The sequence below is a fragment of the Aegilops tauschii genome, chromosome 4 (assembly GCF_002575655.3).
Source record: "Aegilops tauschii subsp. strangulata cultivar AL8/78 chromosome 4, Aet v6.0, whole genome shotgun sequence".
Lineage (NCBI taxonomy): Eukaryota > Viridiplantae > Streptophyta > Magnoliopsida > Poales > Poaceae > Aegilops > Aegilops tauschii.
Genome location: NC_053038.3, coordinates 71,753,115 through 71,776,693, shown reverse-complemented (window position 1 = coordinate 71,776,693; position 23,579 = coordinate 71,753,115).

Here is a 23,579-nt window from a genome sequence, read left to right as displayed (position 1 = left end):
TTCCACCATACCCGAAGGAATTTCAAAGTAGACATTTTCATTTTCAGTAGGTTAAGTAGGTTGAAGAGAAACTCTTTGCTCTACTGGTCGGGGTGAAGATACCCCGAACAAGCCCCTCAGAGGATTACTTTCCATAGTAACAAGTGACAGTAAATTTCAGCACACTATATAAATTTTTCCTTACCAAATTCCACCTACCAAAGGCGCTTCACTCCCCGGCAACGGTGCCAGAAAAGAGTCCTGATGACCCACCAGTATAGGGGATCTATCGTAGTCCTTTCAATAAGTAAGAGTGTCGAACCCAACGAGGAGCAGAAGGAAATGATAAGCGGTTTTCAGCAAGGTATTCTCTGCAAGCACTCAAATTCTAGGTAACAGATAGTTTTGTGATAAGATAATTTATAACGAGCAACAAGTAATAAAAGTAAATAAAGTGCAGCAAGGTGGCCCAATCCTTTTTGTAGCAAAGGACAAGCCTGGACAATTTCTTATATAGAGAAAAGCGCTCCCGAGGACACATGGGAATTATCGTCAAGCTAGTTTTCATCACATTCATATGATTCGCGTTCGGTACTTTGATAATTTGATATGTGGGTGGACCGGTGCTTGGGTGTTGTCCTTACTTGGACAAGCATCCCACTTATGATTAACTCCTATTGCAAGCATCCGCAACTACAAAAGAAGTATTAAGGTAAACCTAACCATAGCATGAAACATATGGATCCAAATCAGCCCCTTACGAAGCAACGCATAAACTAGGGTTTAAGCTTCTGTCACTCTAGCAACCCATCATCTACTTATTACTTCCCAATGCCTTCCTCTTGGCCCAAATAATGGTGAAGTGTCATGTAGTCGACGTTCACATAACACCACTAGAGGAAAGACAACATACATCTCATCAAAATATCGAACGAATACCAAATTCACATGACTACTAATAGTAAGACTTCTCACATGTCCTCAGGAACAAACATAACTACTCACAAAGCATATTCATGTTCATAATCAGAGGATTATTAATATGCATAAAGGATCTGAACATATGATCTTCCACCAAATAAACCAACTAGAATCAACTACAAGGAGTAATCAACACTACTAGCAACCTACAGGTACCAATCCCAGACTTGGAGACAAGAATTGGATACAAGAGATGAACTAGGGTTTGAGAGGAGATGGTGTTGGTGAAGATGTTGATGGAGATTAGCCCTCTCCCGGTGAGAGGAGCGTTGGTGATGACGATGGCGATGATTTCCCCCTCCCGGAGGGAAGTTTCCCCAGCAGAACAGCTCCGCCGGAGCCCTAGATTGGTTCCGCCTCATGGCGGCGGAGTCTCGTCCCGAAAGCTTGCTTCTGATTTTTCTTCGGACGAAAGACTTCATATAGTAGAAGACGGGCACCGGAGGGCAAACAGGGGGCCCACGCTGCAGGGGGCACGCCCAGGGGGGTAGGGCGCGCCCCACCCTCGTGGCCAGGGTGTGGGCCCCCTTTGGTATTTCTTCCGCTCAGTATTTTTTATTATTTCCAAAAACAACTTTCGTGGAATTTCAGGACTTTTGGAGTTGTGCAAAATAGGTCTCTAATATTTGCTCCTTTTCCAGCCCAGAATTCCAGCTGCCGGCATTCTCCCTCCTTATGTAAACCTTGTAAAATAAGAGAGAGTAGGCATAAGTATTGTGACATAATGTGTAATAACAGCCCATAATGCAATAGATATCGATATAAAAGCATGATGCAAAATGGACGTATCAAAGCTTTAACATCAATCTGGATGACTGAGTCTCAATCTGGATACATATCGAAAATGGGAGCAATTAGCTAGAGTAGCTCCATGCAAAGCATTGTAGACATAGAAATTTGCAAAATACATACGGATCTGAATGTGGCAGACCCGTTGACTAAACTTCTCTCACAAGAAAAACATGATCACACCTTAGTACTCTTTGGGTGTTAATCACATGGCGATGTGAACTAGATTATTGACTCTAGTAAACCCTTTGGGTGTTGGTCACATGGCGATGTGAACTATGGGTGTTAATCACATAAAGATGTGAACTATTGGTGTTAAATCACATGGCGATGTGAACTAGATTATTGACTCTAGTGCAAGTGGGAGACTGAAGGAAATATGCCCTAGAGGCAATAATAAAGTTGTTATTTTATATTTACTTATATCATGATAAATGTTTATTATTCATGCTAGAATTGTATTAATCGGAAACTTGATACATGTGTGGATACATAGACAAAACACCGTGTCCCTAGTAAGCCTCTACTAGACTAGCTCGTTTATCAAAGATGGTTAAGTTTCCTAACCACAGACATGTGTAGTCATTTGATGAACGGGATCACATCATTAGGAGAATGATGTGATGGACAAGACCCATCCGTTAGCTTAGCATTATGATCGTTCAGTTTTATTGCTATTGCTTTCTTCATGACTTATACATATTCCTTTGACTATGAGATTATGCAACTCCCGGATACCGGAGGAATACCTTGTGTGCTATCAAATGTCACAACATAACTGTGTGATTATAAAGATGCTCTACAGGTATCTCCGAAGTTGTTTGTTGGGTTGGCGTAGATCGAGATTAGGATTTGTCACTCCGAGTATCGGAGAGGTATCTCTGGGCCCTCTTGGTAATGCACATCATGATAAGCCTTGCAAGCAATGTGACTAATGAGTTATTTACGAGATGATGCATTTCGGAATGAGTAAAGAGACTTGCCGGTAACGAGATTGAACTAGGTATGAGGATACCAACGATCAAATATCGGGCAAGTAACATACCGATGACAAAGGGAATGACATATGTTTTCATTGCGGTTTGACCGATAAAGATCTTCGTAGAATATGTAGGAACCAATATGAGCATCGAGGTTCCGTTGTTTGTTATTGATCGGAGATGTGTCGCGGAGACGTTCGACTACATCAACTGCGTTAAGCTAATGCTTCTGCTTTTGGTCTACGAGGGTACGTGGACACACTCTCCTCCTCTCGTTGCTATTCATCTCCTAGATAGATCTTGCGTGATCGTAGGAATTTTTTTGAAATTGCATGCTACGTTCCCCAACAATTGCCGCTCAGCGTCGCGGCTGCAACAAGGGTGATACATCATTTTGCATCATGCTTTTATATTGATATTTATTGCATTGTGGGATGTTATTACACATTATGGTACAATACTTATGCCTTTTCTCTCTTATTTTACAAGGTTTACACAAAGAGGGAGAATGCCGGCAGGTGGAATTTTGGACCGGAAAGGAGAAAATCTGAGAGACCTATTCTGCACAACTCCAAAAGTCCTGAAAATTTATGGAGAATTATTCTGGAATATATAAAAAATACTGGGCGAAGAAAATACCAGAGGGGACCCACCAGGTGGCCACAAGCCTGGCGCGCCCTACCCCCTGGGCGCGCTCCTAGGGCTTGTGGGCCCCCTGGCAGGTCTCCAGTGCCCATCTTCTGCTATATAGAGGGTTTTGACCTAGAAAAAATCATAAGGAAGCTTTCGGGACGAAGCGCCGGCGTCTCGAGGCGGACCTGGGCAGAAGCAATCTAGGTCTCCGGCGGAGCTGTTCTGCCGGGGAAACTTCCCTCCCAGAGGGGCAAATCGAAGCCATCGTCATCACTAACGATCCTCTCATCGAGAGGGGGTCAATCTCCATCAACATCTTCATCAGCACCATCTCCTCTCAAACCCTAGTTCATCTCTTTTATCCGATCTTTGTCTCAAAACCTCAGATTGGTATTTGTGGGTTGCTAGTAGTGTTGACTACTCCTTATAGTTGATGCTAGTTGGTTTATTCGGTGGAAGATCATATGTTTAGATCCTTAATGATATTCAATAGCCCTCTGATCTTGAACATGAATATGCTTTACGGGTAGTTACGTTTTTTCCCGAGGACATGGGAGAAGTCTTGTTATAAGTAATCATGTGAATTTGGTATTCGTTTGATATTTTGATGAGATGTATGTTGTCTTTCCTCTAGTGGTGTTATGTGAACGTCGACTACATGACACTTCACCATGATTTGAGCCTAGGGGAAGGCATTGGGAAGTAAAAATTAAGTAGATGATGGGTTGCTATGCGTTGCTTCGTAAGGGCTGATTTGGATCCATATGTTTCATGCTATGGTTAGATTTATCTTAATTCTTGTTTCGTAGTTGCGGATGCTTGCAAGAGGGGTTAATCATAAGTGGGAGGCTTGTCCAAGTAAGGACAGCACCCAAGCACCGGTCCACCCACATATCAAATTATCAAAGTAACGAACGTGAATCATATGAGCATGATGAAAACTAGCTTGACAATAATTCCCATGTGTCCTCGGGAGCGCTTTGCTTTATATAAGGGTTCGTCCAGGCTTGTCCTTTGCTACAAAAAGGATTGGGCCACCTTGCTGCACCTTTGTTACACTTGTTACTTGCTACCCGTTACGAATTATCTTATCACATAACTATCTGTTACCGATAATTTCAGTGCTTGCACAGAATAACTTGCTGAAAACCGCTTGTCATTTCCTTCTGCTCCTCGTTGGGTTCGACACTCTTATCGAAAGGATTACGATAGATCCCCTATACTTGTTGGTCATCAAGACTCTTTTCTGACGCCGTTGCCAGGGAGTGAAGCGCCTTTGGTAAGGAAAAATTTATATAGTGTGCTGAAATTTACTGTCACTTGTTGCTATGGAAAATAATCCTTTGAGGGGTTTGTTTGGGGTATCTTCACCCCGACCGGAAGAGCAAAGAGTTGCCCCTAAACCTACTAAAAATATTTATTATGAAATTCCTTCGGGTATGATAGAGAAACTGTGAGCTAATCCTTATGCAGGAGACAGAACATTACATCCTAATATGCATCTAATCTATGTGGATGAAGTTTGTGGATTATTTAAGCTTGCAGGTTTGCCCGAGGATGAAGTCAAAAAGAAGGTCATCCCTTTATCTTTGAAGGATAAGGCATTGATATGGTATAGGCTATGCGATGACATTGGGACTTTGAATTACAACCGATTGAAATTGGAATTTCATCAGAAGTTTTATCCTGTGCACCTAGTTCATCGTGATCGGGATTATATTTATAATTTTTGGCCTCATGAAGGAGAAAGTATCGCTGAAGGTTGGGGGAGGCTTAAGTCATGGTTATATTCATGCCCCAATCATGAGCTCTCTAGAGAAATGATTATTCAGAATTTTTATGCTTGGCTTTCTCGTAATGATCAATCCTTCTCGATACTTCTTGTACTGGTTCTTTTATGAAGAAGACTACTGAATTCAAATGGGATTTGCTGGAAAGAATTAAATGCAACTCCAAATATTGGGATCTCGACGAAGGTAAGGAGTCAGGTATAAACCTTAAGTTTGATTGTGTTAAATCTTTTGATGTTGCTTGAAACTACGTCGGTATTTCCCCAAAGACGAAGGGATGATGCAACACAGCGGCGGTAGGTATTTCCCTCAGATATGAAACCAAGGTTATCGAACCAGTAGGAGAACCAAGCAACACAACATAAACAGCACCTGCACACAAATAACAGCCACTCGCAACCCGACGTATTAAAGGGGTTGTCAATCCCTTTCGGGTAACGGCGCCAGAAATTGGCACGGAGACGGGAGAAAATTGTAATAGATTGAAATAATAGATCGCAAATAAAATAAAGTGCAGCAAAGTATTTTTGTATTTTTGTTTTAATAGATCTGAATAAAAAGTGCAAATAAAATAGATCGCAAAGCAAATATATGAGAAAGAAGACCCGGGGGCCGTAGGTTTCACTAGTGGCTTCTCTCGAGAAAAATAGCAAACGGTAGGTAAACAAATTACTGTTGGGCAATTGATAGAACTTCAAATAATTATGACGATATCCAGGCAATGGTCATTACATAGGCATCACGTCCAAGATTAGTAGACCGACTCCTACGTGCATCTACTACTATTACTCCACACATCGACCGCTATCCAGCATGCATCTAGTGTATTAAGTTCATGGAAAATCGGAGTAATGCAATAAGAATGATGGCATGATGTAGACAAGATCCGTTATCTATTATGGCATATAGGGATCCCGTCTTTTTATCCTTAGTAGCAACGATACATACATGTCGATTCCCTTTCTGTCACTGGGATCAAGCACCGTAAGATCGAACCCACTACCGGGCACCTCTTCCCATTGCAAGATAAACAGATCAAGTTGGCCAAACAAAACCCAAATATCGGAGAAGAAATACGAGGCTATAAGAGATCATGCATATAAGAGATCAAAGAAACTCAAATAACTTTCATGGATATAAAAAGATATAACTGATCATAAACTCGAAGTTCGTCAGATCCCAACAAACACACCGCAAAAGAGTTACATCATATGGATCTCCAAGAGACCATTGTATTGAGAATTCAGTGAGAGAGAGGAAGCCATCTAGCTACTAACTACAGACCCGAAGGTCTACAAAGAACTACTCACGCATCATCGGAGAGGCACCAATGGAAGTGGTGAACCCGTCCGTGATGGTGTCTAGATTGGATCTGGTGGTTCTGGACTCTGCGGCGGCTGGGTGAATATTTCGTTGACTCCCCTAGGGTTTCTGGATTTTTGGGGTATTTATAGAGGCAGTCCAGGGGCACCCGAGGTGGGCACAATGTTGGAAATATGCCCTAGAGGCAATAATAAAATGGTTATTATTGTATTTCCTTGTTCATGATAATTGTCTATTGTTCATGCTATAATTGTATTAACTGGAAACCGTAATACATGTGTGAATACATAGACCACAACATGTCCCTAGTAAGCCTCTAGTTGACTAGCTCGTTGATCAATAGATGGTTATGGTTTCCTGACCATGGACATTGGATGTCTTTGATAACGGGATCACATCATTAGGAGAATGATGTGATGGACGAGACCCAATCCTAAGCATAGCACAAGATCGTGTAGTTCGTTTGCTAGAGCTTTTCAAATGTCAAGTATCGTTTCCTTAGACCATGAGATTGGGCAACTCCCGGATACTATAGGAATGCTTTGGGTGTATCAAACGTCACAACGTAACTGGGTGACTATAAAGGTGCACTACACGTATCTCCGAAAGTGTCTGTTGGGTTGGCATGAATCGAGACTGGGATTTGTCACTCTGTATGACGGAGAGGTATCTCTGGTCCACTCGGTAATGTATCATCATAATGAGCTCAATGTGACTAAGGAGTTAGCCACGGGATCATGCGTTACGAAACGAGTAAAGAGACTTGCCGGTAACGAGATTGAACGAGGTATTGGGATACCGACGATCGAATCTCGGGCAAGTAACATACCGATTGACAAAGGGAATTGTATACGGGATTGTTTGAATCCCCGACATCGTGGTTCATCCGATGAGATCATCATGGAACATGTGGGAGCCAACATGGGTATCCAGATCCCGCTATTGGTTATTGGCCGGAGAACGTCTCGGTCATGTCTACATGGTTCCCGAACCCGTAGGGTCTACACACTTAAGGTTTGGTGACGCTAGAGTTGTTATGGGAAATAGTATGTGGTTACCGAAGGTTGTTCGGAGTCCCGGATGAGATCCTGGACATGACGAGGAACTCCGGAATGGTCCGGAGGTGAAGATCGATATATTGGACGAAGGGTATTGGAGTCCGGAAGTGTTCCGGGGGTACCAGGCTATGGCAAGCATGTCCGAGAGGGGTTTTGGAGGCCCCGACAAGCGTTGGGGGGCTTTATGGGCCAAGGGGAAGGGGCAAACCAGCCCACTAAGGGGCTGTGCGCCCCTCCCAACCCCTCTCACGTAACTAGGAGAGATGGGGGCGCCTCCCCTAGGGCAGCCGCCCCTCCTGGCTTGGGGGGCAAGTCTCCTAGGGGTGGGGGCGCCCAGAACCCATCTAGGGTTTCCCTTGGCCGCCGCCCCTCCCCTAGGGCGCCTCCTCCACCCCCTTCCCCCTATATATAGGGAGGGAGAGAGAGGGCATCCGCGACCCCTTGCCTGGCGCAACCCTCTCCTCCTCCAACTCCTCCTCCTCCTCCGTAGTGCTTAGCGAAGCTCTGCCGGAGAACCACGAGCTCCATCGCCACCACGCCGTCGTGCTGCTGCAGTTCTCCCTCAACTTCTCCTCTCCCCTTGCTGGATCAAGAAGGAGGAGACGTCCCCGGGCTGTACGTGTGTTGAACGCGGAGGCGCCGTCCGTTCGGCGCTAGATCGGATCTTCCGCGATTTGAATCGCCGCGAGTACGACTCCATCAACCGCGTTCTTGTAACGCTTCCGCTTAGCGATCTTCAAGGGTATGAAGATGCACTCCCTCTCTCTCTTTGCTAGCATCTCCTAGATTGATCTTGGTGACACATAGGAAAATTTTGAATTATTGCTACGTTCCCCAACAGTGGCATCATGAGCTAGGTCTATGCGTAGATTCTATGCACGAGTAGAACACAAAGCAGTTGTGGGCGATGATTTGTTCAATTTGCTTGCCGTTACTAGTCTTATCTTGATTCGGCGGCATTGTGGGATGAAGCGGCCCAGACCGCCCTTACACGTACACTTACGTGAGACAGGTTCCACCGACTGACATGCACTTGATGCATAAGGTGGCTAGCGGGTGTCTGTCTCTCCCACTTTAGTCGGATCGGATTCGATGAAGAGGGTCCTTATGAAGGGTAAATAGCAATTGGCATATCACCGTTGTGGCTTTTGCGTAGGTAAGAAACGTTCTTGCTAGAAACCCATAGCAGCCACGTAAAACATGCAACAACAATCAGAGGACGTCTAACTTGTTTTTGCAGGGTATGCTATGTGATGTGATATGGCCAAAAGGATGTGATGAATTATATATACGTGATGTATGAGATTGATCATGTTCTTGTAATAGGAATCACGACTTGCATGTCGATGAGTATGAGAACCGGCAGGAGCCATAGGAGTTGTCTTAATTTATTGTATGACCTGCGTGTCAATGAAAAATGCCATGTAATTACTTTACTTTATTGCTAACCGTTAGCCATAGTAGTAGAAGTAATAGTTGGCGAGACAACTTCATGAAGACACGATGATGGAGATCATGATGATCGAGATCATGGTCTCATGCCGGTGACGAAGGTGATCATGCCGCGCCTTGAAGATGGAGATCAAAAGGCGCAAGATGATATTGGCCATATCATGTCACTTTATGATTTGCATGTGATGTTTTTCATGTTTACATCTTATTTGCTTAGAACGACGGTAGCATAAATAAGATGATCCCTCACTAAAATTTCAAGAGATGTGTTCCCCCTAACTGTGCACCGTTGCGAAGGTTCGTTGTTTCGAAGCACCACGTGATGATCGGGTGTGATAGATTCTAACGTGCGCATACAACGGGTGTAAGCCAGATTTACACATGCAAAACACTTAGGTTGACTTGACGAGCCTAGCATGTATAGACATGGCCTCGGAACACAAGAGACAGAAAAGTCGAACATGAGTCACATAGTAGATACGATCAACATGAAGATGTTCACCGATGATGACTAGTCCGTCTCACGTGATGATCGGACACGGCCTAGTTGACTCGGATCATGTATCACTTAGATGACTAGAGGGATGTCTATCTAAGTGGGAGTTCATTAAATAATCAGATGAACTTAATTATCATGAACATAGTCAAAAGGTCTTTGCAAATTATGTCGTAGCTTACGCTTTGGTTCTACTGTTTAAGATATGTTCCTAGAGAAAATTTAGTTGAAAGTTGATAGTAGAAATTATGCGGACTGGGTCCGTAAACTGAGGATTATCCTCATTGCTGCGCAGAAGGCTTATGTCCTTAATGCACCGCTTGGTGTGTGAACCTCGAGCGTCGTCTGTGGATGTTGCGAACATCTGACATACACGTTTTGATGACTACATGATAGTTCAGTGCGTAATGCTAACGGTTTAGAATTGAGGCGCCAAAGACGTTTTTGAAACGTCGCAGAACATATGAGATGTTCCAAAGTCTGAAATTGGGATTTCAGACTAGTGCCCACGTCAAGAGGTATGATACCCCTGACAAGTTTCTTAAGCCTGCAAACTAAGGGAGAAAAGCTCAATCGTTGAGCATGTGCTCAGATTGTCTGAGTACTACAATCGCTTGAATCGAGTGGGAGTTAATCTTCCAGATGAGATAGTGATGGTTCTCCATAGTCACTGCCACCAAGCTATTAGAGCTTCGTGATGAACTATAAGATATCAGGGATAGACATGATGATCCTTGAGCAATTCGCGATGTTTGACACCGCGAAAGTAGAAATCAAGTAGGAGCATCAATTGTTGATGGTTAGTAAAACCACTAGTTTCAAGAAGGGCAAGGGAAAGAAGGGATACTTCATGAAACGGCAAATCAGTTGCTGCTCTAGTGAAGAAACCCAAGGTTGAACCCAAACCCGAGACTAAGTGCTTCTGTAATGAGGGGAACGGTCACTGAAGCAGAACTACCCTAGATACTTGGTAGATGAGAAGGCTGGCAAGGTCGACAGAAGTATTTGGATATACGTTATATTAATGTGTACTTTACTAGTACTCCTAGTAGCACCAGGGTAATAAATACCGGTTCGGTTGCTAAGTGTTAGTAACTCGAAATAAAAGGCTACGGAAACTAGCTAAATGTGAGATGACGATATGTGTTGGAAGTGTTTCCAAAGTTGATGTGATCAAACATCGCACGCTCCCTCTACCATCGGGATTGGTGTAAACCTAAATAATTGTTATTTGGTATTTGCGTTGAGCATAGACATGATTGGATTATGTTTATCGCAATACGGTTATTCATTTAAGGAGAATAATGGTTACTCTGTTTATTTGAATAATACCTTCAATGGTCTTACACCTAAAATGAATGGTTTATTGAATCTCGATCGTAGTGATACACATGTTCATGCCAAAAGATATAAGATAGTAATGATAGTACCACATACTTGTGGCACTGCCATTTGAGTCATATTGGTATAAAACGCATGCAGAAGCTCCATGTTCATGGATCTTTGGACTCACTCGTTTTTGAAAAGATTGAGACATGTGAACCATGTCTATTGGTATATATGCATGAAGAAACTCCATACAGATGGATCGTTGGACTCACTTGATTTTGAATCACTTGAGACATGCAAATCATAACACATGGGCAAGATGACTGAAAGGCCTCGTTTTCAGTAAGATGGAACAAGAAAGCAACTTGTTGGAAGTAATACATTTTGATGTGCGCAGTCCAATGAGTGCTGAGGCATGCAGTGGATATCGTTATGTTCTTACTTCACAGATGATTTGAGTAGATGGTGAGTATATTTACTTGATGAAAATAAGTCTGAATTATTGAAAGGTTCAAGTAATTTCAGAGTGAAGTTGAAGATCGTCGTGACAAGAGGATAAAATGTCTGTGATATGATCATGAGATGAATATCTGAGTTACGAGTTTGGCACACAATTAAGACATTGTGGAAATTGTTTCACAACTAATACTGCCTGGAACACCATAGTGTGATGGTGTGTCCGAACATCATAACTGCACCCTATTGGATATGGTGCATACCATGATGTCTCTTATCAAATTACCACTATCGTTTATGGGCTAGGCATTAGAGACAACTGCATTCACTTTAAATAGGGCACCACGCAATTCCGTTGAGACGACACCGTATGAACTATGGTTTAGAGAAACCTAAGCTGTCGTTTCTTAAAAGTTTGGGGCTGCGGCGCTTATGTGAAAATTTTCAGGCTGATAAGCTCGAACCCAAAGCGGATAAATGCATTTTCATAGGACACTCAAAAACTATTGGGTATACCTCCTGTCTGAGATCCGGAAGCACAAGGGATTGTTTCTAGAATTGGGTCCTTTCTCGAGGAAAAGTTTCTCTCGAAAGAATTGAGTGGGAGGATGGTGGACACTTGATGAGGTTATTGAATCGTCACTTCAACTAGTGTGTAGCAGGGCACAGGAAGTTGTTCCTATGGAACCTACACCAATTGAAGTGGAAGCTTATGATAGTGGTCATGAAACTTTGGATCAAATCACTACCAAACCTCATAGGTCGACAAGGATGCGCTCTACTTCAGAGTGGTACGTAATCCTGTCTTGGAAGTCATGTTGCTAGACAACAATGAACCTACGAGCTATGGAGAAGCGATGGTGGGCTCGGATTCCGACGAATGGCTCGAGGCCATAAAATCCGAGAGAGGATCCATGTATAAAAGCAAAGTATAGACTTTGGAAGAACTACTTGATGGCCGTAAGGCTGTTGGGTGCAGATGGATTTTAAAAGGAAGACGGACAATGATGGTAAGTGTCACCATTAAGAAAGCTCGACTTGTCATTAAGATGTTTTCCGTCAAGTTCAAGGAGTTGACTACGATGAGATTTTCTCACTCGTAGCGATTTGTTGGAATTATATTAGCAGTTACTGCATTATTTATGAAATCTTGCAGATAGGATGTCAAAAACATTGTTTCCTCGACGATTTTCTTGAGGAAAGGTTGTATGTGATACAACCAGAAGGTTTTGTCAATCATGAAAGATGCTAACAAGTATGCAAAGCTCCAGCAATCCTTCTAAGGACTGGAGTAAGCATCTCGGAGTTGGAATGTACGCTTTGATGAGATGATCAAAGATTTTGGGTTTATACAAAGTTTATGAGAAACTTGTATTTCCAAAGAAGTAAGTGGGAGCACTATAGAATTTTTGATGAGTATATGTTGTTAACATATTGTTGATCAGAAATGATGTAGAATTTCTGGAAAGCATACAGGGTTATTTGAAAAGTGTTTTTTAATGGAAAACCTGGATTAAGCTACTTGAACATTGAGCATCAAGATCTATAAGGATAGATCAAAAATGCTTAATAGTACTTTCAAATGAATACATACCGTGTCAAGATTTTGAAGGAGTTCAAAATAGATCAGCAAAGAAGGAGTTCTTGGCTGTGTTACAAGGTGTGAGTATTGAGTAAGACTCAAGACCTGACCACGGCAGAAGAGAGAGAAAGGACGAAGGTCGTCCCCTATGCTTTAGACGTAGGCTCTATAGTATGCTATGCTGTGTACCGCACCTGAACTGTGCCTTGCCATGAGTTAGTCAAGGGGTACAATAGTGATCCAGGAATGGATCACATGACAGCGGTCAAACTTATCCTTAGTAACTAGTGGACTAAGGAATTTTCTCGATTATGGAGGTGGTAAAAGAGTTCGTCATAAAGGGTTACGTCGATGCGAACTTTGACACTAATCCAGATGACTCTGAGTAGTAAACCAGATTCGTATAGTAGAGCAGTTATTTGGAATAGCTCCAAGTAGCGTGTGGTAGCTGCATCTACAAGACGACATAGAGATTTGTAAAGCACACACGGATCTGAAAGGTTCAGACCCGTTGAGTAATAACCTCTCTCACAAGCGAGATATGAACAAACCCCATGGGTGTTCGATTCATTACAATCACATAGTGATGTGAACTAGATTATTGACTCTAGTGCAAGTGGGAGACTGTTGGAAATATGCCCTAGAGGCAATAATAAAATGGTTATTATTGTATTTCCTTGTTCATGATAATTGTCTATTGTTCATGCTATAATTGTATTAACTGGAAACCGTAATACATGTGTGAATACATAGAACACAACATGTCCCTAGTAAGCCTCTAGTTGACTAGCTCGTTGATCAATAGATGGTTATGGTTTCCTGACCATGGAAATTGGATGTCATTGATAACGGGATCACATCATTAGGAGAATGATGTGATGGACGAGACCCAATCCTAATCATAGCACAAGATCGTGTAGTTCGTTAGCTACAGCTTTTCTAATGTCAAGTATCGTTTCCTTAGACCATGAGATTGTGCAACTCCCGGATACTGTAGGAATGCTTTGGGTGTATCAAACGTCACAACGTAACTGGGTGACTATAAAGGTGCACTACAGGTATCTCCGAAAGTGTCTGTTGGGTTGGCACGAATCGAGACTGGGATTTGTCACTCCGTATGACGGAGAGGTATCTCTGGGCCCACTCGGTAATGCATCATCATAATGAGCTCAATGTGACTAAGGAGTTAGCCACGGGATCATGCGTTACGAAACGAGTAAAGAGACTTGCCGGTAACGAGATTGAACGAGGAATTGGGATACCGACGATCGAATCTCGGGCAAGTAACATACCGATTGACAAAGGGAATTGTATACGGGATTGTTTGAATCCCCGACATCGTGGTTCATCCGATGAGATCATTGTGGAAAATGTGGGAGCCAACATGGGTATCCAGATCCCGCTGTTGGTTATTGGCCGGAGAACGTCTCGGCCATGTCTACATGGTTCCCGAACCCGTAGGGTCTACACACTTAAGGTTCGGTGACGCTAGAGTTGTTATGGGAAATAGTATGTGGTTACTGAAGGTTGTTCGGAGTCCCGGATGAGATCCTGGACATGACGAGGAACTCCGGAGGTGAAGATCGATATATTGGACGAAGGGTATTGGAGTCCGGAAGTGTTCTGGGGTACCAGGCTATGGCCAGCATGTCCGAAAGGGGTTTCGGAGGCCCCGACAAGCGTTGGGGGGCCTTATGGGCCAAGGGGAAGGGGCAAACCAGCCCACTAAGGGGTTGTGCGCCCCTCCCAACCCCTCTCACATAACTAGGAGAGATGGGGGCGCCTCCCCTAGGGCAGCCGCCCCTCCTGGCTTGGGGGGCAAGTCTCCTAGGGGTGGAGGCGCCCAGAACCCATCTAGGGTTTCCCCTTGGCCGCCGCCCCTCCCCTTGGGCGCCTCCTCCACCCCCTTCCCCCTATATATAGGGAGGGAGAGAGAGGGCAGTCATGACCCCTTGCCTAGCGCAGCCCTCTCCTCCTCCGTAGTGCTTAGCGAAGCTCTGCCGGAGAACCACGAGCTCCATCGCCACCATGCCGTCGTGCTGCTGGAGTTCTCCCTCAACTTCTCCTATCCCCTTGCTGGATCAAGAAGGAGGAGACGTCCCCGGGCTGTACGTGTGTTGAACGTGGAGGTGCCGTCCGTTCGGCGCTAGATCGGATTTTCCGCGATTTGAATCGCCGCGAGTACGACTCCATCAACCGCGTTCTTGTAACGCTTCCGCTTAGCGATCTTCAAGGGTATGAAGATGCACTCCCTCTCTCTCGTTGCTAGCATCTCCTAGATTGATCTTGGTGACACGTAGGAAAATTTTGAATTATTGCTACGTTCCCCAACACACAACCCACCAGGGCGCGCCAGGGCCTCCTGGCGCGCCCTGGTGGGTTGACCCCTCCTCGGGACTCCCCCCAGGTGCAACCAGGGCCCAACTTCTTCCTTCTAGCCCATAAAAAATCATCGTGGAGTTTCGTGGCATTTGGACTCCGTCTGATATTGATTTCCTGCGATGTAAAAAACATGGAAAAAACAGCAACCGGCACTTGGCACTATGTCAATAGGTTAGTACCAAAAAATGATATAAAATGACTATAAATGATTGTAAAACATCCAAGATTGATAATAAATCAGTATGTAACAATCAAAAATTATAGATACGTTGGAGACATATCATCTTTCATGGATACCTGTGCTTTTCGTGAATTTAGCACTAAATATGGACTTGACTCTGAGATAGTTGCTTCTTTCTATGAATCATTTGCTACTCATGTTGATCTCCCTAAGGATAAGTTGTTTAAATATTATCCTCCCATTAAAGTTAAAAAAGTAGAACCTATTAAAGCTGAAGAGGAAACTATTACTTATAATGTTGATCCTATTGTTCCTACTGCTTATATTGAGAAACCACCTTTCCCTGTTAGAATAAAGGAACATGCTAAAGCTTCAGCTGTGGTTCGTAAGTGTTATACTAGAACAACTACACCCCCTGAACAAATTAAAGTTGAATCTAGTATTGCTATTGTTAAAGATCTCTTGGTCGACAATATTGATGGGCATGTTATTTACTTCTGTGATGAAGCTGCTAGAATTGCTAGACCTGATGATAAAGATAAACATAGACCTGTTGTTGGCATGCCTGTTGTTTCTGTTAAAATAGGAGATCATTGTTATCATGGCTTATGTGATTTGGGTGCTAGTGTGATTGCTATCCCCTTTACTTTATATCAAGAAATTATGAATGATATTGCACCTACTGAAATAGAAGATATTGATGTCATTATTAAGCTTGCCAATAGAGATACTATATCACCAATTGGGATTGTTAGAGATGTTGAAGTCTTGTGTGGGAAAATAAAATACCCTACTAATTTTCTTGTTCTTGGTTCCCCACAAGATGATTTTTGTCCCATTATATTTGGTAGACCTTTCTTGAACACTGTTAATGCCAAAATAAGTTGTGAGAAAGAAACTGTTACTGTAAGTTTTGCGGATGTGTCTCATGAGTTTAATTTCTCCAAATTTCATAGACAACCCCATGATAAATAATTGCCTAGTAAAGATGAAATTATTGGTCTTGCTTCTACTGTTGTGCCTCCTATTGATCCTTTAGAACAATATCTGCTAGACCATGAAAATGATATGTTCATGAATGAAAGGAATGAAATAGATGATATATTCTTTAACCAGATGCATGTCGTAAAACACAATTTGCATGTTGAGATTCTTGGAGATCCTATACCACCCAAGAGTGAACATGTGTTTGATCTTAAACAACTACTTGATACTCTGAAATATGCTTATCTTGATGGAAAGAAGATATATCCTGTTATTATTAGTGCTAACCTTTCAGAGCATGAAGAAAAGAAATTATTGAAAACTCTGAGGAAGCATCATGCCGCTATTGGATATACTACTCTTGATGATCTTAAGGGCATTAGTCCCACTCTATGTCAGCACAAAATTAATATGGAAACTGACGCTAAACCGGTGGTTGATCACCAGCGACGGTTGAATCCTAAAATGAAAGAAGTGGTAAGAAATGAAATATTAAAGCTTTTGGAAGAGGTATAATTTATCATGTTGCTGATAGTAGATGGGTAAGTGCTGTTCATTGTGTCCCCAAGAAGGAAGGTATTACCGTTGTTCCTAATGATAAAAATGAATTGATTCCGCAAAGAATTATTACAGGTTATAGAATGGTTATTGATTTTAGAAAATTAAACAAAGCTACTAGGAAAGATCATTATCCTCTACCACTTATTGATCAAATGCTAGAAAGACTATCAAAACATACATACTTTTGCATTTTAGATGGTTATTCTGGTTTTTCTCAAATACCTGTGTCACAAGAGGATCAAGAAAAAACTACTTTTACTTGCCCTTTCGGTACCTTTGCTTATAGATGTATCCCTTTTGGTTTATTTCATGCACCTGCTACTTTTCAAAGATGTATGACTGATATATTCTCTGACTTTTGTGAAAAGATTGTTGAGGTTTTCATGGATGATTTCTCCATTTATGGAACTTCTTTTGATGATTGCTTAAGCAACCTTGATTGATTTTTACAGAGATGTGAAGAAACTAATCTTGTCTTGAATTGGGAGAAGTGCCACTTTATGGTTAATGAAGGTATTGTCTTGGGCATAAAATTTCTGAAAGAGGTATTGAAGTTGATAAAGCTAAAGTTTTTGCTATTGAAAAAATGTCGTGTCCTAAAGATATCAAAGGTATAAGAAGATTCCTTAGTCATGCTGGTTTCTATAGGAGGTTTATTAAAGACTTCTAAAAAAATTCTAGGACTCTCACTAATCTCTTGCAAAAAGATGTTCCATTTGTTTTTGATGATGATTGTGTAGAAGCATTTGAAATTCTTAAGAAAGCCTTGATTTCTGCACCTATTGTTCAACCACCTGATTGGAACCTAACCTTTGAGATTATGTGTGATGCTAGTGATTATGCTGTTGGTGATGTTCTAGGACAAAGGGTTGATAAGAAACTAAATGTTATCCATTATGCTAGTAAAACTCTAGACAATGCTCAAAGAAATTATGCTACTACTGAAAAAGAATTTTTAGCAGTTGTCTTTGCTTGTGATAAGTTCAGATCTTATATTGTTGATTCCAAAGTGATTGTTCACACCAATCATGCTGCTATTAAATATCTTATGGAAAAGAAAGATGCTAAACCTAGACTTATTAGATCGGTTCTCTTGCTGCAAGAATTTGATTTGCATATTATTGATAGAAAGGGAGCTGAGAACCCCGTAGCAGAAAACTTGTCTAGGTTAGAAAATGTTCTTGATGACCCACTACCTATTAATGATAGCTTTCTTGATGAACAATTAGTTGTCATAAATGCTTCTCGTAGTGCTCCTTGGTATGCTGATTATGCTAATTATATTGTTGCTAAATTTATACCACCTAGCTTCACATACCAACAAAAGAAAAAGTTTTTCTATGGTTTGAGACATTACTTTTGGGCTGACCCACACATTTATAAGGAAGGAGTAGATGGTGTTATGCCTATGGAGGACACCATGCTGGAGACATAACTGCACACAAGGTATTACAATCTGGTTTTTATTGGCCTACTCTTTTTAAGGATGCTCGTAAGTTTGTCTTGTCTTGTGATAAATGTCAAAGAATTGGTAATATTAGTAGACACCAGGAAATGCCTATGAATTATTCACTTGTTATTGAACCATTTGATGTTTGGAGATTTGATTTTATGGGACCTTTTCCTTCCTCTAATGGGTATACACATATTTTGGTTGCTGTTGATTATGTCACTAAGTGGGTAGAAGCTATTCCAACTAGTAGTGCTGATTGATGTCTACTACGCAACCTTCTTCTTGTAGACGTTGTTGGGCCTCCAAGTGTAGAGGTTTGTAGGACAGTAGCAAATTTCCCTCAAGTGGATGACCTAAGGTTTATCAATCCGTGGGAGGCGTAGGATGAAGATGGTCTCTCTCAAGCAACCCTACAACCAAATAACAAAGAGTCTCTTGTGTCCCCAACACACCCAATACAATGGTAAATTGTATAGGTGCACTTGTTCGGCGAAGAGATGGTGATACAAGTGCAATATGGATGGTAGATATAGGTTTTTGTAATCTGAAAATATAAAAACAGCAAGGTAACAAGTGGTAAAAGTGAGCGTAAATGGTATTGCAATGCTAGGAAACAAGGCCTAGGGTTCATACTTTCACTAGTGCAAGTTCTATCAACAATAATAACATAATTGGATCATATAACTATCCCTCAAAATGCAACAAAGAGTCACTCCAAAGACACTAATAGCGGAGAACAAACGAAGAGATTATTGTAGGGTACGAAACCACCTCAAAGTTATTCTTTCGGATCGATCTATCATAGGGTTTGTGAAGGAATAATGCCCTAGAGGCAATAATAAATTTATTATTTATTTCCTTATTTCATGATAAATGTTTATTATTCATGCTAGAATTGTATTAACCGGAAACATAATACATGTGTGAGTACATAGACAAACAGAGTGTCACCAGTATGCCTCTACTTGACTAGCTCGTTGATCAAAGATGGTTATGTTTCCTAGCCATTAACATGAGTTGTCATTTGATTAACGGGATCACATCATTAGGATAATGATGTGATTGACTTGACCCATTCCTTTAGCTTAGCACTCGATCGTTTAGTATTCTGTTATTGCTTTCTTCATGACTTATACATGTTCCTATGACTATGAGATTATGCAACTCCCGTTTACCGGAGGAACACTTTGTGTGCTACCAAACGTCACAACGTAACTGGGTGATTATAAAGGTGCTCTACAGGTGTCTCCAAAGGTACTTGTTGGGTTGGCGAATTTCGAGATTAGGATTTGTCACTCCAATTATCGGAGATGTATCTCTGGGTCCACTCGGTAATGCACATCACTATAAGCCTTGCAAGCATTGCAACTAATGAGTTAGTTGCGGGATGATGTATTACGGAACGAGTAAAGAGACTTGCCGGTAACGAGATTGAACTAGGTATTGAGATACCGACGATCGAATCTCGGGCAAGTAACATACCGATGACAAAGGGAACAACGTATGTTGTTATGCGGTCTGACCGATAAAGATCTTCATAGAATATGTAGGAGCCAATATGGGCATCCAGGTCCCGCTACTGGATATTAACCAGAGAGGTGTCTCGGTCATGTCTACATAGTTCTCGAACCCGTAGGGTCCGCACGCTAAACATTCGTTGACGATATAGTACTATGAGTTATGTATGTTGGTAACCGAATGTTGTTCGGAGTTTTGGATGAGATCACGGATATGAAGAGGAACTCCGGAATGGTCCGGAAGTAAAGATTGATATGTGGATAGTAGTGTTTGATCTCCGGAAAGGTTCCGGAATCCATCGGAAGGGGTTCCGGATTTTTCCCGAAATGTTTGGGCATGAGAACACTTTATCTGGGCCAAAGGGGAAAGCCCACGAGGTTTTTGGAAAGTGCAAAAGGAAGTTTTGCGGAGTCCAGGGGCCAGACGCCAGGGTCCCTGGCATCTGGGTCCAGACGCCGGGAACCCTGGCGTCTGGCCCTGGAGTCCGAGAAGGACTCTTGCCTTTCGGGTGAAACCGACTTTGTGGAGGCTTTTACTCCAAGTTTCGACCCCAAGGCTCAACATATAAATAGAGGGGTAGGGCTAGCACCCAAGACACATCAAGAAACACCAAGCAGTGCCGGCAACCCCGTCCCCTCTAGTTTATCCTCCGTCATAGTTTTCGTAGTGCTTAGGCGAAGCCCTGCGAAGATTGTTCTTCACCAACACCGTCACCACGATGTCGTGCTGCCGGAACTCATCTACTACTTCGCCCCTCTTGCTGGATCGAGAAGGCGAGGACGTCATTGAGCTGAATGTGTGCAGAACTCGGAGGTGCCGTGCGTTCGGTACTTGGATCGGTCGGATCGTGAAGACGTGCGACTACATCAACCGCGTTGATAAAATGCTTCCGCTTACGGTCTACGAGGGTACGTAGACAACACTCTCCCCTCTCGTTGCTATGCATCACCATGATCTTGCGTGTGCATAGGATATTTTTGAAATTACTACGTTCCCCAACAGTTCGTACTAGAATAACACCTTAAGACACAAATCAACCAAAACCCTAATGTCACCTAGATACTCCAATGTCACCTCAAGTATCCGTGGGTATGATTATACGATATGCATCACACAATCTCAGATTCATCTATTCAACCAACACAAAGAACTTCCAAGAGTGCCCCAAAGTTTCTACCGGAGAGTCAAGACGAAAACGTGTGCCAACCCCTATGCATAGGTTCATGGGCGGAACCCGCAAGTTGATCACCAAAACATACATCAAGTGGATCACGTGATATCCCATTGTCACCACAGATAAGCACATGCAAGACATACATAAAGTGTTCTCAAATCCTTAAAGACTCAATCCGATAAGATCACTTCAAAGGGAAAACTCAATCCATTACAAGAGAGTAGAGGGGGAGAAACATCATAAGGTCCAACTACAATAGCAAAGTTCACGATACATCAAGATCGTATCACCTCAAGAACACGAGAGAGAGGGATCAAACACATAGCTACTGGTACATACCCTCAGCCCCGAGGGTGAACTACTCCTTCCTCGTCATGGAGAGCACCGGGATGATGAAGGTGGCTACCGGTGAGGGATCCCCCCCTCCGGCAGGGTGCCGGAATAGGGTCCCGATTGGTTTTTGGTGGCTACAGAGGCTTGCGGCGGCGGAACTCCCGATCTATTCTGTTCCCCGATGGTCTTAGGGTATATTGATACATATAGGCGAAAGAAGTCGGTCAGGGGAGCCACGAGGGGCCCACGAGGGTGGAGGGCGCGCCCAGGGGGTGGGCGCGCCCCCCTGCCTCGTGCCTTCCTCGTTACTTCCCTTACGTGCACTCCAAGTCCCCTGGATTGCTTCCGTTCCAAAAATAACTCTCCGAAGGTTTCATTCCGTTTGGACTCCGTTTGATATTCCTTTTTTGCGAAATACTGAAACAATGGAAAAAACAGAAACTGGCACTGGGCTCTGGGTTAATAAGTTAGTCCCAAAAATAATATAAAAGTGCATAGTAAAGCCCATTAAACATCCAAGATGGATAATATAATAGCATGAATACTTCATAAATTATAGATAAGTTGGAGACGTATCAGCATCCCCAAGCTTAATTCCTGCTCGTCCTCGAGTAGGTAAATGATAAAAGAAAGAATTTATGAAGTGTGAATGCTAGAAGGTGCATAAGTTTGATCAATGATAATTTCAATCACCTTTTCTAGCATCATTATATGTCATAACAGTAGCTCATATCATAAAACTTTGCATGATCAAGTAACAAACTATTCACATGTTAAAGTATAGATCATAAACTTTCTTGAAAACTAACAAACCGTGTTATTAGTCATCAAACAATTACAATTCATCTTATTTTCAGGAAGAGTCTATGTCAGAGCTTTGATTTAGCAAACTCCACATACTCAACTATCATTTAGTCTTTCACAATTGCTAACACTCACGCGATATTTATGGGTTCAAAGTTTTAATCAGACACAGAGAAAGATAGGGGCTTATAGATTCGCCTCCCAACCTTTTACCTCAAGGGTAATGTCAACAATAATAGTTCATGATGCCTTACATCCAATTGGATATATATATATATATATATATATATATATATATATATATATATATATATATCAGAATCTTTCCAACACGAGGTGCTTGCCAAAGGATAAAATGAAAAAAGGAAAGGTGAAGATCACCATGACTCTTGCATAAAAGTAAAAGATAGGCCCTTCGCAGAGGGAAGCAGAGGTTGCCATGCACTTTTATAGTTGGATGCACAAACTCTTAATGCGAGGGAACATCACTTTATATTGCCACTTGTGATAGGGACCTTTATTATGCAGTCCGTCGCTTTTATTTCTTCCATATCACAAGATCGTATAAAGCTTATTTTCTCCACACTAAAAGATCATACATATTCAGAGAGCAATTTTTATTGCATGCACCGATGAAAACTTACTTGAAGGATCTTACTCAATCCATAGGTAGGTATGGTGGACTCTCATGGCAATGCTGGTTTAAGGGATGTTTGGAAGCACAAGTAGTATCTATACTTGGTGCAAAGAATTTGTCTAGCATGAGGGGGAAAGGCAAGCTCAGCGTGTTGGGCGATCCATGACAATATACTTTATTTCGGATATAAGAAAACATAACCCATTACGTTGTCTTCCTTGTCCAACATCAACCTTCTATCATGTCATATTTTAATGAGTGCTCACAATTACAAAAGATGTCCAAGATAGTATATTTATATGTGAAATCTCTCTTCCTTCAATATTCTTTCATGAATTGTTCAAGTGACCAATACAATGTTTGCTAACCTTCAATAAATTTACCACCTCTACTTCTTATATGTAAAGTCATTACTCCCCATGGGCTAAGCATATGAAACATATATAATTTCAGATTTATGATATTCAATTCATTCAACCATTTACTCATAGGATATAAGTGAAGCACACGAGTAAATGACAAACTACTCCTAAAAGATATAAGTGAAGATTAATGAGTAGTTAAATAATTATGTAGCTATGTGAAGACTCTCTCCCATTTAAGAATTTCAGATATTGGTATTTTATTCAAACATCAAGCAAAACAAAATAAAATGACATGATGCTCCAAGCAAAACACATATCATGTGGTGAATAAAAATATAG